The following is a 22,502-nucleotide window of genomic DNA, read 5'->3' on the forward strand; positions in this document are numbered from 1 at the left end:
AAGTACATTTTTCAAATTTTCACTAACATTTTTTCTTTAATAAGCACCTCATACCATTTCACAAACCATTTTCACTAATGCGATAAACCCTCGATCAACATCGATTTTCTTTTTCGCTTACTTGAAGTGATTAAATTTTTTTGTTAATTAAACTTCAGATGAAAAAGGGAATGCGAGGCCTTCGCCTCACTATCTCTCGAATGATTGAACGACTGGCGCTTGCCATATAGCTCGATTTTTTGTCTTAAGATTAAAACACTCTAAATAAACTTGGATAAATGAATAGGTGGCACACGCCTCATTATTCCTCGAATAAGCAAGTGAGAGACACTCGCCTCACTACCGTGTATATTCGATTTTTGCAAACAACTTTCAATAATAATTTGAACGAAAAGGGAATATGAGGCGTTCTCCTTATTATTCCTCGAAGAATTGAATGATTGGTGTGTGTCATATTGCTTAATTTTTTGTCGTTCCTTCAAAATAATGAATACATTAAACTTAATTTCTCTCCCCCCGTGCGACCAACAACCTAACTCTTTTCAGAAAGAACATTGTCCAATCCTTTCTAACACGTATAACAAACTAGTGCTTAAGCCTCCGTCGAGAGTAGACAAGTTAATGTTTAGCCTTTAGAATGCGATCTAAGTAGTTGTATATTAAAAGACACCAACAAACCATAGTTCCCCGAACTACGAATGCTCTGATTTTCTTATTGCACCATAAGGATACGTAGGCACGAGATTACGATATTTTGGCGAGCACACTAATAAAAAACCTCCCTTTCCCCCTTTCCGAGGTTTCCATTCATTTCTCTTTTCAACCTTTTATTAACTCGAAGAAAACAAATAACTTTATCTAACATTTAAATCGTAAATTAGACTAAAAGGTTCCCGTTGAGTACAACAGACGTGAGGGGTGCTAATACCTTCCCCTTGCGTAATCGACTCCCGAACCAGAATTTGGTTGAAACGACCATTTTATTTTCTCAAATGTTTTATCGATATTTCCCTTTCCTTAATTGGAATGAATAAAGTTTGGTGGTGACTATGTTCAAATCATTTTTTCTGCGACCATCGTGAGCGATCGTATTTTTCTATATGCGACAATATGGTAATGAGGTACTTAAACCGGAAAAGGGGAATAGCCATGGAGGCGTCAACCCAGGGAATAACCATAAAGGTTTCAACCCTAAAAGGAAATTATTGCAATAGTGTTTAAACCATAAATTAGACTTGTCAAAGCCGGAGACTCATATGATAAGGATTTTAACCAGGAACAGGGACTTATATGGTAAGGAGGGAAAGCAGGAACCTGTTAAAGTACTGGGTATAACATGACAGGGATCTTACCAAGGTACAAGGACTAATATGGTAAGCAGTAAAATAAGAAATCTATCAACGGCTGAGACTCACATGACAAGGGTCTTACCAAAGAACATGGACTATTATGGTAATGAAAATGGGATAACCATGAAGGTGTCAACCTAGGGAATAACTGTCGTACCTCGGAAAATGGAGATACGACCTAGCGAAGCGTAATCGCACGCTCGCAATGATGGACTGAACAGAGTTACCACCGAACTTTATTTATTCCTAGAAAGGAAAGGGGAAATATCGATAACACCTGAGACAAAATGACAATGATTATGGTCGTTGCAACCAAATCAGGGTTTGGGAGTCGGTTACGCAAGGGGAAGGTATTAGCATCCCTCACGTCCGTTGTACTCAACGGGAACCGTTAGGTTAGTTGTGCGTATTAATGTTAGTTTGAAATGTTAGGCTTTTCAAGTTATTAGGTGGGAAAGAAAGAATGGAAGAGAGGATAATGTTTTTGGATTTTCAACGAAGGACTAAACCTAAGTTTTATATTAGAGGGCCTGACAAGATTTACAAATCCTGCTCCTACGTATCTCAATAGAGAAATCAAGGCTTACGTAGTTCTGGGTAGAAAAATGTTTGTTTGTTGGTCGATTTTAGCGAAAGCTACTTTGTGTCAAATCAACGAAATCATTGTTGCACTACCCAAAACAGGTGGAGAAACATTGCCTTGCATTGTTTTGAAACAAAGTACCTTTCGTTTGAGAAAGGGTTTGAAGGGTTAATCGCACGGCGACGAGAAAAGGTTTAAGAGTCAACCGCGCGGCGGCGAGAAAAGAAATTGATTGGTTTGATGTGTTTTGAGTAATGGCGAGAACTTGGATGAGCGAGATATCCATCTCGAATCCTAGTCTCAGGAGTGCGTGGTATCCACCATGTTCCATTTCCATCTTATTTGCAAAAGTGTTTAATAAGGATTAAGTGTTTTGAATTTGATTAAGAAAGGGTTTGAAGAAAACTGCATTGACAATTTTAAATGATGGCGAGAGCTAAGATAGGCGAGGCATCCACCTCGAATCTTAATCTCAGGAGTGCACGGTATCCACCATGTTCCATTTCCATCTTTATTGAAAAAGTGTTAAATAGGAATTAAGTATTTTTTTAGTTTTATTATGAAAAATGGTTTGACGTTGGATCAAGCGTTGATGGATGTTTAAGAGAAATTTGAATGGATTTTTGAGAGAAACAGAATAGATAAATTTGGATGATGGCGAGAGCTAAGATAGGCGAGACATCCATCTCGAACCCTAGCCTCAGGAGTGCGTGGTATCAACCACGTTCCATTTCCACCTTTATCGAAAAAAGGTCTTAAATATGAATTAATATATTTTGAGTTTTTATTATGAAAAATGGCTTGACGTTGGATCAAGCATTTGATGAAGGTTTGAAAGAAATGAAATAGAATGGGAGGAAGAAATGGATTGATTTGTTTACTGAGAAAATACTCGACGTTGGATCAAGTTTTTATTTTTGATTTTTTTGGAAATGGTTGATTTTATTCTTGTGTTAGTAGCTAACTAAACAGTCAAGCAAATAAAGAAATAAAAAGCAGTAAAATTATTACACATCAGGGGAGTGGGGGTACACTTTGTAAAATGTGGATTCAAAGTAATGAGATAAATAAATTGGATCAATCAAAGAATAAACAATACGTGGGTGTAGGTGCAAGGGAACTGTCTCATTGTAAGAAAGCCCAAGAGTAAGCCACGTGAAGAAAATAAATAACACAACAAGTTATATTTACAAGACACCTCAAAAAAATTAAATCAAAAGGAGTAAAAATTGGGATTTGCATGGATGGAAATTGAGGGACACACAAAACCTAAAGAATGTGCTCAAAGTCAGTTTGCACATATTGATAATAATTGAAATGTCATATGCGATTAATCATAACGTGGCGAAATTCTATTGTTATCTCGATAAAATAATCATGGATAAACAACATGAGAGTGGTTGAATCCATAAATTAAAATCGATGCATTGCCAATTAAAATAAATAAATAAAAGTAAACATTAAAAAAATGAGTATAGGAGAAATTAGGTTAAAACATATGAGAATTAAAGAAAATATGAGAAATTGAAATGTTGAAGAACTAAAATAACACACATGGGTATCGAACCCAGGACTAAGGGGGAGATGAACTATCTCCATCTCCACCCAGCCAAAGTCGTCAACTGTTAAGCTCACTGCAACTAAAGCATAAAACAAAAATAGAAAATTAAATAAATAATAAAACTAATGATATCCGAACATGGGCTGTTTGAGCTATGAACAACTAAAGCCCACGAATCAGTGGAGGCCCATTCTGGAATATTGGAACGGAATCCCAAAGGGTCACCCTATCCGCATGGTTGTTGGGTGGCAGAAGAAGAGATAATGACTTAATCGCTGGCAGCGTAATGATGGGACAACAAGGGTAATGGAAAGCCATCAACAACATTGATAACATGGTGCCAGTTTCCAAGACACGGTTCTTTCTCCAACGAAAAAAATATTTTTATTGCTTTAATCATCAATTAAAAGGGACGTTAACATTGTTTATTATTATTCTTTAAAAGGAAAAACATAACATAGTTGAAGAGAAATGTCTCTTCTCTCAAGTCGTAGCAGACGGTCAAAGAGAAACAAAAATATCAAAACAGAAGGCGGAACAAGCAACAACAATCTAAGCCAAAGCAGTAAAGAGAATAATGATGAAGCGTGAATCCAAGTGAATGAAAGGCAAGAAGATCAAACCAGAATGAAACTTATATTTACCTGTTCACAAAGAGGTTAACGGAGATTGAAAGGGTGATATTGGGTCCTCCTTTAGGATGCTCACTCTTTCGGCGAATCCACTCCGGTGCGTGTTGATTCCATGGCGGCATCAAGATGAAGCCTTTGCATTCTCTCCGAGGAAAACGCGCAGATTCTAGGTTGTCTCTCTCCTCTCCGAGCAACATAGTAATCCCCTACAGTGAGAAATACATGCTCATAAAGTACCACTTCGGCCGCAGGTTGCTGTTCAATCGAGTCTACGGTTTTCTTTCCATTTCTATCATGAAATTCAGACTTAAAATTTGAATGATCTCTTGATAGCAGGTAAGTTAGCAAATTGTGTGCAAATTTGGATTCACCTAAAAATAGTGAAAGAATGACCTTTTTTATTGAACATTAACGTAGGTTTTGCCAAGGTGATAGCTAATGACATGCTGGAAATCCCATGAAAACTCTCTTCACCAATGATAATTGCATGCGCATGCATCAAAGAAAATTGAAGCAATGGAGAACCAATAGCCTCTCTGATATGGAATTCCTATGAATGTAAAACTCTCTCAGAGATTGATGCATCATCATCCAATTATTGAAAGTAAACCTCCACTGTGTCAGTTGGTTCAAAAGCAACTCTTTCTTAACTTATGGACTCTGTCAACAATCTCTCTCGCAGCAGACACGCTTGAGTGTTTAGAAGGTTACAAGTTAAGAACCTCTTAAAACGTTCGTTGTGAATGAGCAAGAAAATGATGCTTTCTATAATAAAACCAAGTTATTTCTTTGTGCTTTAGCACATTCATGTATTCATATGATGACACTAGGATTATGAGCTAGTCACATGTTATGTAAATGAATGCCTATAATTGAATGAGTGTGAGAAAATTCTGGACATGAACGAAACAGTTGGAATATACATGAGTATGTGTGATTTCCTAAATGTGAATGAATAGAGAACTTTTCAATATAAAGTGAAGAATTTTAATATAGAATGGAAAATATGAATGTGGATAGGGAGACACGTGGAATTTTTTTTTTCATGAATGAATGGAAGATGAATATGGGTGATGACCAAATGTAACATTTTGTACTTGCATAGGATTTCATTAAAAGAGTGGGTGAGAACTAAAAATATGACAATGAAAAGTGAATGGTCACATGGATGAATAATTGTAACAAAAGATGAATAATGTTTTATGAGGGATACAAAAATGTGGATTGAAATTGGACACAAGAACGAAAATCATGAGGTTCGATTGATTTTATCAAATGAAAAGAGGTTCCAAATCCTACTTAACTATGGAAATTAACTATCTCGTACCAAAACAAAAGGCAAAGCCCCAAAAAAAACATGGGATGACCGTGGCAGTAAGTCTAACAAATAATGCTTGGGCGGATAACATCATGACCAGATGAAACGGTCACGATAAAAAGAATGCAATTGAGTGATCGATTGGGAAAGTTTTTTTTTTCAGGACCAAAATCAGGGTATGACAGTTGCCCCTATTTAAGTATCTTCAACCAGAGAATATGAAGTAGGACACCCTTCATATGACCATGGTGGGAGATGGTTAAATACCAAGAATAACCGGATTTTGATCCTGAAATGAAAATGCTATGATGTGATATGCATGGGTGAAAGACTTTATTTCTGAATTTATCTGTTAGGGACACGGTGAATCCTTAACAGGAGATACTACCGGACATACCAATTTGTGAGGAATGTTGATGGCCCACAGAGAAACAAACACAATAGGGTAAAACAAACCGCTGGGGATAACAATCTTGCTGATGAGTCAGACACACAACGGGGAGTACTCAAAGTGAAAGTTGGCAAACAACCCTTAGAGTATAAGAGATTTCGTCAGTAATTGCACACATGACTTATTAACGACTCAAATAAGAAAAATTTCTACAACAGGTTCATACATGACCTGATAACAACTGAAAAATCAAAGAAAAAGGTTCTTCAAAACAGATTCAGACATGAACTGGTAATACTGGAATAAAAGGTTCAGCGACAGGTTCATACATGACCTGGAAATGCTGGGGAATATCAAGAAGTTCTGACAGTAGGTTCAAACATGACCTGACGACAAATATAAAAATTCAAAAAGAGTATATCAATAGGTTCATACATGACCTGATGACAACCTGAACATTCTTGAAAAACCTGGAGATTTCTTACAAGAAAATCATCCGATCAAAAATTCTGGAAATTACTGTCAATGAAAAAGTTAAAATGACCACTTTCCAGGAAGTGCCGGTTACACTTGGACTTCAAGGGCGCTGGTGACGACCAGACTTAAAGATATCATTTACAAATGGATTTGATAGATGCTGGTGACAACCAGACTTTAAAATGATACCAGTTACAACTGGGTTTCAAAATGTGCGCCAGTTACAACTGGACTTAACAGATAATGCCAATGACAATTGGACTTACAAACAAGAATGGTGATAACCAGACTTATCATACCATTTACAAATAGATTTTAAGATGCTGGTGACAACCAGACATTAAAATGATACCAATTACAACTGGATTTGACAGATACTAGTGACAACTAGTCTTTAAAATGATACCAGTTACAACTGGATTTCGAAATATGAGCCAGTTACAACTGGACTTAACAGACAACGCCAATAACAATTGGACTTGCAAACAAGAATGGTGATAACCAGACTTATCATACCATTTGCAAATGAAATTAAGACAGTGTTGGTTACAAACCTGATTGGGGATACCAATTACAATTGGATTTAAGATAAGATGCTGGTGATAACCAGGCTTTAAAGAGATACCAGTTACAACTGGATTTTAACATTTGAGTGCCAGTTACAACCGGACTTAAAAAGATAATGCCAATAACAGTTGGACTTGCAGACAATGCTGGTTACAACCAGACTTATCATACCATTGACAAATGGATTTTATCAAAAAACCAGTTACAATTGTGCTTGAGGTACCAATTATGAATGGATTTGAGACAAGATGCTGGTGATAACCAAACTTTTAAAAGATACCAGTTACCACTGGATTTTTTTGTCATTTGAGTGCCAGTTACGACTGGACTTAACAGGTGATGCCAATAACAATTGGACTTGACAGAAAATGCTGGTGACAACCAGACTTAAAGAGATACCAGTTACAACTAGGTTTCAAAAGATGCTGGTGACAACCAATCTTAACAAACGACACCAGTAACAACCGGTGTTAGAGGTCAAGGGATACAATCAACAACGAGACCTGAGATTATGCAAACGAGCGTGAAGCACCTCGGGCTATGCATGATTTGGATTTTGCTTATGTGCATGATATATGAATGATCATGATATGCAAATGCTGATAATATACAGACTGGAAATTAAGGAAAGCTTTATGGAGGTACTGAATCCTCAACACCAGCAACTCATCCGAAGGAGTGAGTAGAAATGCATCAAAGGAGGATCTATCAAGCTGAACAGTTACAACTGGCCCAGTAATCCTTTCAGAGAATGATAACTTTGTGCTTTCTGGAGATATGTGTCAATCATCCATGAGAAGTCTTGCGACTTGAGACTTGCGTAGAAAGACGAAAGGTTTCCTTTTTAATATTTCCATATGTTAAAGCAAAATTGTGTTTCTCAATATGTTGAAAAATTCCTTTTGAGTTCAAAATTTCATTATTAACAAATAAATGACATTTTGCATAACAAAGAAAATCAGAGAAAAACAACAAATGATAGAATTTGATAGGCAAACTTGTATTTATTCAAGAATGGTAACACACAAATGGTGTAGCTTTCCATGGAATGTTACAAATTTGAAAATGGCAATAGGGAAAGGTTTACATCGAATCGCAATGACTAACTATCCCTAATAACAATGACTCCACAAAACCTCGCTTCTGAAGGGAGCAGTTGAATTGATCTTCCACTTTTAGCTCTTCTGTGTTGATCAGTGACGACTGATGTAGTCTATGCCTTTTGTCCCTAATTTTTGCCTGGATCGCCCTTTCGGGTTTTCAATTCACCAGGACGCTCTCTTTTTTGCCTAAGTCGCCCTTTCAGGTTTTCAACTTAGCGAACTACCATTTTTTTATCCCTAACTTTTTCCTGGACCACCCTTTCGGGTTCTCAGTCCACCGGGATTTGTTAGGCATAGTATCTTTTGACTGCATCAGAGTTCACAGGGTGGATGAGCTCTTCGCCATCCATAGTTGTGAGAAATAGAGCACCTCTAGAGTATGCTCTCTTTACAACGTATAGGCCTTCATAATTTGGAGTCCACTTCCCGCGTGAATCTTTGTGTACTGGCAAGATCTTCTTGAGCACGAGATCTCCCTCCTTGAACTCTCGAGGACGAACCTTTTTGTCAAACGCTTTCTTGATTCGTTGCTGGTATAATTTTCCAGGGCACAGAGTGGTTATACATTTCTCATCAATGAGGTTGAGTTGATCATAACTGTTTTGGATCCATTCAGCTTCGTCTAGCTTGGCCTCCATCAATATTCTCATTGAAGGTATCTCTACTTCCACTAGGAGAACTGCTTCCATCCCATACACTAAGGAGAATGGGGTTTCCCCTGTTGAAGTGCGGACAGAGGTCCGGTATCCATGCAAAGCAAAAGGGAGCATCTCATGCCAATCCTTATAAGTTTTCACCATCTTTTGCAGGATTTTCTTGATATTTTTGTTGGCAGCTTCAACATCACCATTCATCTTTGGCCGATATGGAGAAGAATTATGGTGGTCAATCTTGAAACTCTCACATAATTCTGTCATTGTCTTGCTGTTCAAGTTTGAACCGTTGTCAGTAATGATTTTGCTCGGGATCCCATAGCGGCAGAAATCTCCTTCTTGATGAAGCGAGCAACCACATGTCTCGTCACATTGGTGTAGGAAGCAACCTCCACCCATTTAGTAAAGTAATCGATGGCAACCAAGATGAAGCGATGATCATTGGAAGCCTTAGGCTTTATAGCACTGATCATGTTGATGCCCCACATTAAGAAAAGCCAAGGCAACGTTAAAACACTCAAAAGTGTTGGCGGTACATGCACTTTGTCCGCATAAATTTGACACTTATGACATTTTTTAGCATAGTTGAAACAATCGGCCTCCATGGTCAACCAATAATAGCCAGCTCTCAAAATCTTTTTGGCCATGGCGTGTCCATTAGCATGGGTTCCAAAGGATCCTTCATGAATCTCCTTGATCAACATGTCTGCTCCGCGTCTATCCACGCATCTGAGCAGAACCATGTCATGGTTTCTCTTGTAAAGCACATCATTGCTCAAAAAGAATTTGGATGATAACCTCCTCAGCGTTTTCTTATCCAATAATGTAGCATCTTCTGGATACTCTTGACTTAGAAGATATTGCTTGATATCATGAAACCAAGGTTTACCATCAGTTTCTTCTTCAATCAATTGACAGTACGCAGGCTCATCTCTTCGCTCGACTCGAATAAGTGGAGCTTCATTATGGAATCTGACTTGGTACATTGATGTTAATGTTTCCATAGTGTCAGCCACTTGATTTTCTACTCTCGGGGTGTGATGGAAAGTGATATCATCAAAGTATTTTATCATCTTCACAACATGAGCGCGATACAGGATTAACTTCATATCACGGGTCTCCCATTCACCTTTGACCTGATAGATCACAAAGGGTGAGTCTCCATACACCTCAAGGATCTTAATTCGGAGATCAATTGCGGCTTCAAGACCAAGGATACAAGCTTCATACTCTGCGACATTATTCGTACAATCAAAGCACAACCTTGCAGTGAAAGGGGTAAAGCCACCATTGGGTTTCATCAAAACAGCTCCCACACCATGACCACTGTAATTGGAGGAACCATCGAACGCGAGCTTCCATCGAGATCCTGGTTCTAGTCCTTCATCTGAGCCTGGGATCTCACAATCCTTTATCACCATTATATCCTCATCGGGGAAATCAAACTTCAATGGCTGATAGTCTTCAACTGGTTGGTAAGCAAGATACTCTGCTAACACATTTCCCTTGATTGCCTTCAAGGTTACGTACTGGATGTCGTACTCTGACAAGAGCATCTGCCAACGGGCAAGTCTTCCAGTCAAGGCAGGTTTCTCAAAGATGTACTTTATCGGGTCCATCTTCGAGATCAACAAAGTAGTATGGAAAATCATGTACTGCCTCAAACGACGAGCAGCCCATGCTAGCGCGCAACAAGTTTTCTCCAAAAGCGAATATCGACTTTCACAATCAGTAAACTTTTTACTCAGATAGTAAATAGCATGTTCTTTCCGACCAGTTTCGTCATGTTGCCCCAGCACGCATCCCATTGACCCTTCAAGCACAGTCATATACATGATTAATGGCTTTCCTGGGACAGGTGGAATCAAAATAGGAGGCTCTTGCAAGTATTGATGGATCTTCCCAAAAGTACTTTGACAATCAGAATTTCATTCAACAGCTTGATCTTTTCGAAGCAATTTGAAGATAGGCTCACACTTGGCCGTCATATGTGAGATAAACCTTGATATGTAATTCAAATGTCCAAGGAAACCTCTAACCTCTCGCTCGGTGCGTGGAGCAGGCATTTCTTGTATAGCTCGGACCTTGTCAGGGTCTACCTCAATTCCTCGTTGACTAACGATGAAACCAAGCAACTTCCCCGAATGGACACCAAATGTGCATTTTGCAGGGTTTAATCGTAATCTAAACTTTCTGAGGCGTTCAAATAGCTTCTTCAGATGGCTTAAATGATCTTCTTCATTCTGAGATTTAGCGATCATGTCGTCAACAGAGACCTCTATCTCTTTGTGCATCATATCATGGAAAAGAGTGACCATAGCTCTTTGGTAAGTTGCCCCGGCATTTTTGAGACCGAAAGGCATTACCTTGTAGAAAAAATTGCCCCAAGGGGTAATAAAAGTGGTCTTCTCCATGTCATCTGGAGCCATCTTGATTTGATTGTATCCCGAAAAACCATCCATAAAGGAGAATACAGCAAAACTTACAGTGTTGTCTACCAGAGTATCAATGTGTGGTAGAGGGAAACTGTCCTTTGGGCTAGCTTTGTTCAGATCCCTATAGTCAACACACATCCTCACTTTTCCATCCTTCTTAGGCACAGGTACAATATTAGCTACCCATTGTGGGTACTTCGCCACTGTGAGAAAACCAATGTCAAATTGTCGTTTGACTTCTTCACGAACTTTCATAGCCATATCTGGCCTTGTTCTTAGGAGTTTCTGTTTTAGTGGCGGGCATTCTGGCTGAAGCGGTAGCTTGTGCTCAACGATGTCGGTGTCCAAACCTGGCATATCCTGGTATGACCACGCAAATACATCCACATATTCTTGTAGCACCTTTACCAATCTCTCTTTGACGCTTTCTTCAAGCGTGTTACCGACCTTGACTTCTTTCTTCTCTTCCTCTGTGCCAAGGTTGATTGTTTCCACCAGTTCTTCGTATGGCTAAAGGGCTTTGGACTCGTGCTCGAGCAGCCTTTCCAATTTGTCGGGGATGTAACAATCTTCCTCACCCTCTTCTTCCACTTGGTAGATAGGGGAGTCAAAGTTATGAGAGGGAGTAAAGTCATTGGATTCAACGGGGTTATCATTTATTCTGCATGTTTGAATGATTGATTCTTTTAGAAAAGTAAAAATAAAAGATGCATAAATGGAAAAAAAATTGTTTTTGAAAAGATTGCCATTTTCTTAAGAGAAAGCCAAGTAAATGAATAATAAGAATTTAACAAAATTCCTTTCATTCATTGATAATGATTATTTGAAAATGAAAAGGGCCCCTACAACATGATCCATTAGCCTTGGGCAGAGCTAAGGATTTGAAAGGAAAAATACAACAATTATTACTTTGACAAAGGAAAATTTTCGGGGATCTCAACCGCCTTCCAATTGTTCAAAGTTGTCTCACACCGGTAAACCAAACATGGCTCATCTTTATTTTCGGTGCTATCCCCAATTGCATTGACCTGATCTCCATGGATGAATCCTGTGCTAAGGAATACTTCCTGGATGCTTCGGGTGTTGTCCTTTGTAAGGACTCGGGCTCCTTTCACAGCGGAAGGCATATATCCCAGACCAAAGCGATCATGCTTCTCACGAATATTAATAAGCTGACCCCAACCTTCAGAGTTTCCTCCTTCAATGCTAGACTTTGCGCTTTTCAGAGAAGCGAAGACGAACAAGCTTTCCCAACCGGGTCCTTCATCTCCACAAAAGTGGCATTGGCTATTTCAAGAGCTTGGAAAGAAGTTTCCAAAGCGTCCTCATTAGCCTCAATATATCTGAAGGATGAAAGATGACTAACCACAAAGTCCTCTTCCCCAGAAATAATAATCAGTTGATTGTCCACCACAAACTTCATCTTTTGGTATAAAGTGGAGGTGACTGCCCCTGCAGCATGAATCCATGGACGTCCCAACAAGCAGCTATATGCCGGGTTAATATCCATGACTTGGAAAATAATAGGGAATACGTGAGGACCAATCAATATGAGCAATTCAACCTCTCCAATCACGATTCTCCTGGAACCATCAAAAGCTTTCACTATCAAGGCACTAGGCTTCATAGTTGGTCCTTGATAAGATAACTTGGCGAGTGTTCTTTTTGGCATAACATTCAGAGAAGATCCGGTGTCAACCAAAACTCTTTCCAAAGCATCATCTTTGCATTTTACCGAGATATGGAGAGCACGATTGTGATTTTGTCCATCCTCAGGTAATTCCTCTCCACTAAAGCTTAAAGTATTGCAAGCTGTGATATTTGCATCTACTCCATCAAATTGGTCTACTGTTATGCTTTGTGTTACATGAGCTTGAGCAAGCACCTTCAACAAAGCCTCCCTATGGGCTTGGGAGTTCAATAGCAGAGACAGAATAGAGATCTTAGATGGTGTTTGATACAACTGGTCCACAACCTTGTAGTCACTTCTCTTGATTAACTTCAAGAATTCAACAACATCTTCGGATTGGACAACTTCGGGTTCTTTGGTGGGAGCTGCAACTGTTGATTCCTTGGTCGGCCCTTGAGGAGTCACATTGAATTCAGGCGTATAGATTCGACCACTACGGATCATTCTGCTCATCCATGCAATATTGGTGACGTCTTCACTTACAGCTTCTGTCACTTTAGCGTCTGCACTTCCTTCAACTACCTTGTCCACAGCGGTAATCTCATATTTCCAAGGCACAGCCTTGGTGCTCTCGTATGGAAAAGGCGTGGGCATACATATTTCAACAGGCGACGGATTACTATTCGCCGGAACCACTCCACCACTGTAATATGGGATTTCAACTGGTTCAGGTAAATTAAAACAAGGTTCAATTACCAACACGTCTTCGTTCTTTGCAACACTTGAGATTTGAAGCACTCCTTTTTCCATCAAGTTTTGGATATTGTCTCGTACCATCTGACACCCTCTTGGGTGTGTGGCACACTCTTCACAGTTATCATGATTAACATTAATCAGGCCAGCTTCCACCAATCGGGCATGGAACGCTGCCAAAGGAGTCTTAACATCATCCACCTTATCAACCGTAACACCAACAGAGGCATCTTCATTAGCGTTTACTGCAGGATCTCCATGGGGAGGAAGAGGGTTGTTCTTCACATTCGGTCCCACGTCCTTAAAAGACAGGATCTTGCTTTCAATCAGTTCACGAACCCTATGTTTCAGAGTGTAACAACCCTCTAGGTCATGCCCGGGGGCACCTTCATGAAAAGGACAGTGTGCATTAGGGTTGTACCATGGAGGAAGACGATCAGGTGGAGGTCCCATAGGTCTGGGAACCACCAAACCCTTTTGCAACAGGGAGGGATAAAGCTCAGTGTACGACATTGGGATTGGATTGAAGGTCGCCCTATCCTCTTGCCTCCTATTCTGGTGTTGAGCATTTTGCCTTGGCACTTGAGCTCTCAACTATTGATAGACAGGAGGTGCTGGTGCTTGTTGGTAAGCTAGAGGAGCCGTAGCATGTTGTTGCACTGGAGCTGGTCGATAAACTGGAGGCACTTGATAAGCCTGAGCAGGTTGTTGATTGAATGCAGGCGTCACATCAGCTACGTATGGTTACGGGGCGTACTGGACGGGATACATGGGCTGCTAATATGGAAAGGATTATTGACCATACTGCTGTGGTGAATATTATTGTGGTCTCCTTCTTGGAGGAGCTTTTCCTTGACCAACAGTCACATCATTTGTTTCCCCTTCCTTCTTTCTGGGAAACCCTCCAGAGAACTTCTTTTGATTAGCATTTGAAGTTCCAGCTACAGCCGTCAGTTTGCCATTTCTTACACCATATTCAACGCAAGCTCCTATAACCACAAGCTTGGAGAATCCCAAGGAAGCACTTCCAACCATCTTCTCATAGAATTGGGGTTGGACAGTGTCGATAAATAGTTTGGCCAATTCCTTTTCAGCAAGAGGTGGTTCAACCTGAGAAGCCAGTTCCCTCTATCTCTGAGCATATTCCTTGAAGGACTCCTTGTCATGCTGGAACATGCTTTGCAACTGTCTTCCATTAGGCGCCATGTCCATGTTATATTTGTAGTGTTTTATGAACGCGTCTGACATGTCTTGGAAACACCTGATCCTATTTTGATTCAAACTCAAATACCACTTTGAAGGAGCCCCACTCAAGCTATCTTGAAAGCAGTGGATCATCAGCTTGTCATCTTCCACGTGTGCAGCCATTTTTCGGTAATACATGATGAGATGGCTCTTTGGACAAGTATGCCCCTTGTATTTTTCGAAGTCCGAAGTTTTGAATTTGGCCGGAATCACCAACCCGGATACAAGGCACATTTCTTTGGCGGCAGATCCAAAGACGTGGTCTCCTTCTAAATCTCGGAACTTCTTCTCAAGGAGCTGCATGTTCTCCTTTACTTCTCTGAAATCCTCAAACCTTACTTCGTCACCAGCAACTATTGAGTCGACAGTATGATACATGTGATGTTGATCTTCATAGTGATAGGCAGCTGGTGGAACAACAGTATGGATGATCGGAAGTGCGTCGGTGTAAACCGGTAATGGCATGGCTTGTTGGACAGATTGCCCCATGTCGTGCACTATTTCCGCTCGAGGGACGAAGTCATAGGGTAGCCCATACGGAGGAAGGGTTAAGGGTAACATCCTTTGAGGTTGGACTTCCACTGCTAGGCCCGTGGTCTCTGAAATCACGGTCGCTTGCGGAACCTCAAACTTGAAGGTTAAAGCTTGCAGCATTTCTCGCATCTGGGACTACCTCCATTGATTTCGTCTAGTTCAGCTCTAACTCAGGCACTCTCTTGCTCTTGTTCATCCATTCTTTGTCTTGCTCGGGCGCGAGTATTGTACTGGTGTTGAAAATTCAGCGTGAAAATGGAAGAAGAAAGGGCGGGGTGAGGCTCTATTTTGAAAATGTATGTATGCATGTATGGATGCATCTTGTTTGCAAAACTCTTGGTTAGTTTCAGTCATTCGTTTCAAAAATGCCACAACACTTGTTCACAAATATTTAAAATAATAAGGAAATGAAACACAATAAAAATGAATCTCAAAAGCGATTTTTTCCATTAATCTCATAGAAAAGTTCAAATACAAACAACGTGCTTATGGCTTATGGGCTTTCCGAACCGTAGCAAGGTTGGTAGTCAGCCCTTCTAGCATCGCCTTACAAAACTTAATGAAATTAAAGACTTAGTGTGGGGTGTTCTCTGGACACATGCACCAATCAGCTTCTTGCATTTTCTCAGGTAGCTCTCGCATGACAGAATTCGCAAATCTAGATAGCCTCCGAAATTTGCCCTTCCACTCGAAGGTCTTGGATGATGCGCAAGTCTTCGGCCTTGGTCACCTCTATGTCCCTATAGAGGTTTCTCCAATATCTGCATTCACCTAGCAACATCATATAGGCAGCATCCTGAACCCCACCTTCAAGCGCCTGGATTCTAGCATCGACTTGTTCCAACTGATATTTCAGCCGTGTGCAAACTCTTTCTGACTCTTCAGTCCTTAGCTTCTCGTGTTCCAGAGTATCCTTGTATTTCTGGATGGTATTCTCCAGTTCACGAGTACGAATCTCAGAAATCAGTCGTACTTCCCTTTTTATTTCAAGGGTCAATTGAGTTTTTGAATCCGGAGTAAAGCTATATCCAACTCCTCCTCCTTTGACTTGAACACAGATTTAGTGTTGTAGAGCGCTTGTCCGAACTTTTCTCTCCTTGCTTCAGACTCCCTAGCTCTTTTGTTGGAGATTTCGAGCTCTTTGTCCTTCTTCTGTTGGTCGTCTTTCAAATTCCCATTCTCTATCGAGACTCGGACGAGCTTAATTCTCAAATCAGCATTCTCCAACTCCAACTCCTTAATACGGGCATTCAGTTTCTCCACATCTTCAGGTAATATGGGTTCTGGCTCATGAACCAACAGATAGATAGAAGGATCAAATGGAAAAGGGAGTTTAACCATCTGAACCCTCTCTCTAACCCAACAAGTATAAGGCTCTTGAGCGATGACATTTCTCTTACCCAACTCCTTACCCTTTCTGATAACTGCTGTCGCACCTTAAAAAATGATAATGTGATCCCTCGCGATGGAACGCGGAAAAAATGTTATTCGAAACAAAGTCGCCACCGAACTTTATTTGTCCCAATGAAGGAATAGGAAAATATTGAGAAAACCTTTAGAAAAATAGAATAATGGTTGTCGCAACCATATTCGGGTTCGGGAGTCGATTACGCAAGGGGAAGGTATTAGCACCCCTCACGTCCGTTGTACTCAACGGGAACCTTTTAGTCTGATTTTGCTATTTGAATGTTAGTTGGTTGTTATTTGCTTGCTTCGAGTAATTAGAACTGATGATAGATATGGATGAAGACCTCAGGAGGGGAAACGAGAGGTTTTTTATTAGTGTGCTCGCGAAGATACAACAATCTCCTGCCTATGTATCCTTATGGTTCAATAAGGAAATCAAAGCATTCGTAGTTCGGGCTACTACGAATATTTGGTGTGTTTTGCTTTGATGAACGACTGTGTAGGTCGGCGTTCTAACGGCTAAACGTTGACTTGTCTACTCTCGGTGGAGGCTCTAGCACATGTTTGTTGTGCGCATTAGAAAGGATTAATAGTGTTCTTTTTTGAAGGAGTTTTGGTCACGCGGGGGTGACAGGTTGAATGATGTGTTTGGGTGTTTTGGTTTGGTTTCGATCGCGCGGGGGCGAGAAGTTGAGTTTAACATGTTTTGAGATGGTTTTGAAGAACGACGAAAGATTGAGCAATGTGGTGCACACCAATCATCCAATTCTTTCGAGGAATAATAAGGCGACCGCCTTCTACTCCTTTTTCGTTCGAATTATTTTGAAAGTTTTTGTGTGGATGTTGAATATGCGCGGTAGTGAGGCGTACGCCTCCTACTTGCTTACTCAAAGAATAATGAGGCGAGCGCCACCTATTCCCTTATCCAAGTTTATTTAGCGTGTTTTAGTCGAAAGTCGATAATATGAGCAATGTGGCGAGCGCCAATTATTCAAATAATCGAGAGATGGTGAGGCGAACGCCTCCCATCTTTTATCATCCGAAGTTTAGTTTATAAAAGGTATGTTTTTAGATGTTGTATTTGATATATAAAAATAATTTGAATTTGAATTGGTATGTTTTGAAAAGTCGATGATTTGAGCAATGTGGCGTACGCCAATTATTCAAATAATCAAAGGATGGTGAGGCGAACGCCTCCCATTCTTAATTGATTGAAGTTTAAGTTATAAAGTTGATTTTGAAATTGTGTTTGATATTAAAGGTGATTTGAATTTATTCGATTGCGGTTTCAATTTGATGAAGAAAATTCGAGCAATGTGGCGTACGCCAATTATTCGAATAATCGAAAGATGGTGAGGCGAACGCCTCCCATCCTTTTATTATCTGAAATTTGGAATTAAAAGGATTTAGAACTTATAGTTAATTTGAAAGAAATGATTTGAACTTGTATAATTATGGTTTTAAAGTAATTTGAATTTAGAAATTATATTTGATTTGGAAAAGTAATTTGAGTCGGTATTTGGTTAAAGTTTTAGTTGGATGACAAATATTTGAGCAATATGGCGTACGCCAATCATTCGAGTAATTGAGAAATAGTGAAGCGGATGCTTCCTATATTCTTTTTCATCCAAATTTAAATAAATAAAAATCTTAAGAAATTATATTGATTTGAGAAGGATTCGAATTCGCATCGGCAAGGATTTAATTGAGTTCGAAACTGATTTTGAAATGACTTTCTTTTATTGAGGATGATGAGAACATTGGTTCTTTATAATGTTTAATAATAATCAAAATTAACTTGTTTACAAATATGAAAGCACTTAATTTTAATTAATGAAATTAGAATGGTGTAAGCAACCTAAAAGTGAGAATGATAGAGCATTGGGTCCAACTCATGAACTGTCAAAATCATAATTGCAGAATAACTAGATAAATGAATAAAGATACATGAAATAAACTAAAGATTAAAGATAAAGAAAAATGACTCTCCAAATTTCTTTCTACGTTAGCATGGACACAAATTATGCATATTGAAAAGCAACAGACAAGCTTCAATAGAAATTCCATCTCAAATTAAAAGTGGATTTTATTTCCTTTCCGTGGACATCCCATATGGTACTGCATATCACATAGAACTCTCTTTTCCAACCCAATTTAAACTCAATCTTTTTCATTAGAAAGAATAAAGAAAGAAAAGAAGAAAAAACAGCATAATCTCAAGAGTTATCAACCATCCATTGAATCCAACCATACATACCAAATAACAATCCACTCAAAAATATAATGGATTATATACAAACAATCCAGGATGAAAAAACATTCGACTCGAATACACGCACAGAAACACATAACTAAAACCAACATTTGTTTATACAATTCTATTAGCAGACCATCATTCTTTGACATTTAATTATCGCACAACATAAATTAAGTCTAGAAAGCAGCTTATGATGAACCTCTAGCATGAACATGAATCCGTTACAGTACTTTTTAAACTCTAAAATAAACCTTAACTATTGATTAAACTATATATAAAAACAATTTCCAGCAAAATGCTTCAAATGAAATATAATATACACAATTTAAACAGACACGAAATCGAATCCGGAATAAACAACGACACCAAGCATCGTACTAGATTTAGCCAGCCTTAAATATCAAGATAGTATGACCAACTTGAAAAAAAATTGTGACAGTGATCATAACTCAAACTCAGAATTTTTAAACAGATTCATATCCTCAACATCATTCTCAGTTTAAAAGGTTACCGAATGTGGAGTCGGAGTCAATGTTGCTTCAAGTCCTCGTTGTGCTTGAGTCTGCCGATCCCGCTATAGAGTGACCTTGAAGCTGTGAAGGACTCAAATTGGAGTATGCTTGTCGGGTCTATGGCGTGGTCGTATGGAAGACGTCGTGAGTGGAATCGGAGGTGCGGCGGCATGGACAACATTGTTGATTTGCGAGGCGGTATTCTTACTGCTGCTGTGAATCACGGTCGTAAGGGTTTGGTCGGTGACAACGAACGTTACGCGTTGAGCCTTTTCGCGACGAGGGGTGATGGTTCGAAGGTGATGGTGTTGGCGTAACGCGCTTGTCGATGGAGAGAAATGGAGACGAGGGGAAAAGGGTTGAGTTCGCGGCGGAGAAGGGAGTGGAGGTTTTGCCGACGGATGTGGATCGGAGAGTTTGGACGGATGGAGGTTCGTTAAGGGTTGTGAAGAGCACGAACGGAGGCTTCGGGTGGTTTTGACGGTGGATGGTGAGGGATGTGTGGTTATTGGAAGATGTAAACAGTGATGAAGGTGTGCGAACGGTGATTAGCGCGGCGGCCGGTGTGCGTTCGTCGGTGGGTTGTTGGTGCGAAGATGACTGTGGTCGTAGTAAAGATAGCTTCGGCGATCTGAAAGGGGTGGTTGTTGCAACGGTGATGGTGGAGGTTGGTAGATCGTTGTTGTGGCTGGATTTAGTGGTGTTGAGGAAGGATGAAGGGTTTCGCCGGTCGTTTGTGAGGAGTTTTACGGCGGATGTGTGTAGGTACAGTGGGGGAGGAAGGGACTGAAGATGGACGATGGAGAGAGGTGATTGTGGTTGTGATTTCGCGGATGAAGAAGATGAAGTTGTTAGGGTGGAGGGCGAAGTTTTGACGGTGGTGGTGAGGTTGATGGAAGAAGGGTTTTGGTTGTTGGTAGGGGTGAAGCGTGAAGGAGAAGAAGACAACGTTTCTTCTCTTTCTTTCTTTTTGTTTGGCGTGAGGGAGTGAGGAAAAAATGAATGGGGAGAGAGAGATGATGAAGAGTCATCGTGAGAGAGAAAACGTGTGAGTATTAGAAGGAGAGAAAGTGCCAGTTGGCCTTTCATTACCGTTGGAGGTGTTAATGATATTAGCTGACAATGATTTATAAGGAATCCAATGCTATCTTATTTTAACATTATTATTCTGAAAACCATTATTCTTATTCATTTTTGACTAAAATATGATTATCACAAATGAAAATTCTAATTATTTAATTTGATATTTTGAATAAAGAAATAAAATGATCTGACTAAAAATAGAAATTGGATATAAATTTTTTCGAAAAATTAAATCGGATAAATTTAAATGATCAGCACAAAATATACTTATTGAAAAAATACAGCGTTTCTTCAAATTCTGAAATAAATTAGCATCGGTTAAAAGGCTCAGGCGGGTCAAAACACCACCGAAACAGCCGCTGAAAAATACAACGAGCACACCAGGTTAAACTACGTGAACCGTAGATTAATAATATTGGCGTCTGTGATTTAAATTTTGAAAATTTTTACCCGCTGATTATGCATGTTTCTTGAGAGATGATTCAACCGATTTGTCTGTATTCTCAATAAATTTATCCTGACTAATATTTTATGTATTATTCATGATGGAATGCATGTCATGTTGTGCATATGATGTAAAATAAAAATGAAATCGATTTTTATGGAAATTTAAATATGCCAGGACAAAATTGGGGTATGACAAGTGCTTGCCAAGACCTCTTGATCTGCTTCAGTATTTGGAGGGCCATTCATAGGGTAACCATGCTGCCTCAGAGATAACACGGGGTTATAGTTGATGCAACCCTTGGTTCCTATCAAAGGTACATTGGGGAAGTCTCCAATGCTGACAATAACATCCTCAGCTTCCCAGTCCCTGATATACCACTTAACATGATTGGAGGTGAGGGAAGCTAACTTCTAGGAGGGCTTGAGTTCCTTTGAGACAAAAGGGCCTTCTTCGGGCATATGGGATCTAAACCAGGCATGCAAAAGCTGCGCACAACATAAGATGGTTCCTCCCTTCTTCTCATGGCGATCGTGGAAAGCATAGTGGAGGTCTGCCAGGAGGAACGGTACAGGGTTACAGAGAGGAAAATTCTCACCGCCAGGTGGTCCACAAAATGGTCAATATTTGGGAAGAGAACTATCCCATATTCCATCTTCTTAGCTTGATATTCCAAGAAATTCCTAGAAAAACCATTGAAAGCTCCCTTCACATCCCAATTGTCCACGACTTCAGAAACTTTCAGACCCAAAGCTAAAGCTATCCTCTTGGAAGGAATATCTTCATCGAACTTAGGAAATGGATTATGATCCTTCAAATTCCGGCCTATGATCCTCTCAAACTCCTCCAAGGTAGGAGCCAGTTGGAAGTCAGAAAATGTGAAACAACGTAGAGGTGGATCATAGAATTGAGCAATAGCCACTGCGGTCATCATGTTCATCTTCTCATTTAGGATGTCCAGAATTCTTCCATAGTTTTGCACAAAGCTGTTGAGTTTGATTGGTGTTACTTTGGCACTTAACTTTTGCAGGCTGGCAAGGTCTACGTTCTTGTATTTGAACTGAAAAGTGTTTCTTCTCTCAGGATTCATTTTGCTAACAAGTCTTTGATTCCTGAAACAATGCGAAACAAACTAAGAGTTTTGATTTTTATGCATATGCAATGAATTGATGGATGCAATGTTTTTTTTTGTACAGGTTCAAAGGTCCGAGGTATGGATAAATTTGATTGCTTTCCAAAACGGGGTTCTCACCGGGTATGATCTAGGGGTTTGTTACAAAGGATCCCCAGAGTCATTGATTCACAAGAATGTTTGACGCTTACGGAAAATACTTCCCGATCGTCAACTCCATCAAGGGAATCTATTCTGGGTGAGGTTCTCGTACCGACTCTTACGAAGTATTCACCTCGAGAGTCCGTACTACGCAACCATCAACTTGGTTCTAGATAGGGTACTCAGAGTCATGGATTCAAAAGAATGTTTGACGCTTACGGAAAATACTTTCCGATCATCAAATCCATCTAGAGAATCTATTCTGAGCGAGGTTCTCATACCGATTCTTACGAA

The 22,502-nt window shown here is 39.8% G+C and overlaps 1 pseudogene; it reads right to left on the reverse strand.

Moving 5' to 3' along the window:
* Positions 1-4,197: 4,197 nt before the first annotated feature.
* LOC127094291 (uncharacterized) lies at positions 4,198-13,905 on the reverse strand (annotated as a pseudogene).
* Positions 13,906-22,502: the final 8,597 nt, after the last annotated feature.

Source organism: Lathyrus oleraceus, chromosome 6 (genome assembly GCF_024323335.1).
Source record: "Lathyrus oleraceus cultivar Zhongwan6 chromosome 6, CAAS_Psat_ZW6_1.0, whole genome shotgun sequence".
NCBI lineage: Eukaryota > Viridiplantae > Streptophyta > Magnoliopsida > Fabales > Fabaceae > Lathyrus > Lathyrus oleraceus.